The sequence below is a fragment of the Mus pahari genome, chromosome 4 (genome assembly GCF_900095145.1).
Source record: "Mus pahari chromosome 4, PAHARI_EIJ_v1.1, whole genome shotgun sequence".
Classification (NCBI taxonomy): Eukaryota; Metazoa; Chordata; class Mammalia; order Rodentia; family Muridae; genus Mus; species Mus pahari.
This window is the reverse complement of record NC_034593.1, coordinates 106,529,584-106,531,163: the sequence shown is the minus strand read 5'-3', so window position 1 is coordinate 106,531,163 and position 1,580 is coordinate 106,529,584. Positions and strand designations below refer to the sequence as shown.

Below are 1,580 nucleotides of genomic sequence, written 5' to 3'. Positions count from 1 at the left end.
ATGGGAGTGCAAACTCTTTTCTTGGGTGAGGCTAAGAGGAAGAGCAAAGTCTTCCTCTGCTCCAAATACAGAGGTTTAGGAATGATTGACCAGAAGCAATCATAGCTCCTCCTAAGTGACTGCAACCTGAGACTGCTCCAGAGACCGCTCCAGAGACCGCCCACTGACATTAGTCAAAGCCTCCTCTTTGCTGAATATAATTTATGCACTCAACAGGAGTAATAAACATCCTGGGTTTCTGAATTTTGTAGCAGGTGCCCTCCATCAAAGCAAGCACAGCTCACCGAATCCAAGCTTTTCTCTATGTGTGCCTGAGATTTCTTCAGTGCCTGTAGTTTCTTTTTTTCCTACATCATCCAAGTGACCCAGTTAACCAGGGGAAGGCATTTAATGGTAGAGGGTAAAAAATGAAATTCCGGCCAGCATTCAAGGAAAGGGTTAGAATGAAGGGCCTTAAAGAGAGCAGCAAGGAGTCACTAAGAAATGAAGACACAAACCTAGTCCAGAGTCCACCAATTCCAATTACACAGGCTCTTTCAGAAAAAAAGGAAAGAAAGAAATGTAGACTTGTAGAATAAGAACAACGAATATAATTGTGACACCAACTAGTAATGAAACGATAATTCAGGATCCCGACTTGACTTGTGCATCTGGGAAACCCCATCGTTGCCTTTTCCCTGGTTGGCCATGCAGAGGTTGAAAGATGCCTGGAGTTGGTGTAAAAGATGTTGACCAGCAGGAGTTCCTTAAGAGTTTTGGCAGCCTTCCTCAGAAAGTCCAGAAAACTGAAAGTTCCCCGAATGGGTGGACATGATCAAGCTGGTCAAACATAAAGAGCTTACCTCCTGGGATGAGAATGGATTCTACAAAGGAGCTATTTCCACAACAGGGCACTTGTACCTCTGTAGTGTGCAGGGGTTGGTTCATAACCAAGATCTACATCTATGGAGTACGGCAGGGAAACAGTGTCATGCCCAGCCATTTCAGCAGAGGCTCCAAGAGTATGTCCTGTCTGGTTCTCCGAGGCCTACAGGGCCTGAAATTAGTGAAAAGGGACCAAGATGGGGGCTGCAAGCTAACACTTCAGGGTCAGAGAGATCCGGAAAGGATCTCTGGACAGATGGCAGCTGTCAACAAGAAGCAGCATTAGAACAACAGATGCTGGGGTAATGAATTGCCTCATTCAATAAAAAAGAAGAAAGGAAAAAGAAAAAGAAAGTAAGTAAAAAGAAATTGTAATACAGATATCAAATGAAATAAACTTAAAAAGTAGAAAACTAGTATGAACGCAGAAACCCCAGGGTGAGTGGTAGTGTGACCAGAAAATACCACGATCTTGCCCACAGTTATGGTCTCAGATGCTTTAAGTCATTGTTTAGTAAGTTTATGAACAAGCTGCTCTGTCATCATTGCCTGCCATTCAGCAAATGGTCTCTCACAGTGGCTGTAAGCACACGGTATGTCAGACACTTATGACTTGGAATTTTGAATGACCAAAGAAGAAAATCCATTTCTGCTTGAGGAAAAATGCATGGTCCTGCGACGCGCTACCTTCTTGCCAGCAAGAACGACGCGACACA

General features: G+C 43.9%; 1 pseudogene; it reads left to right on the top strand.

The window, feature by feature from the left end:
* The first annotated feature begins 703 nt into the window (after positions 1-703).
* On the top strand, positions 704-1,150 carry LOC110320969 (annotated as a pseudogene).
* Positions 1,151-1,580: the final 430 nt, after the last annotated feature.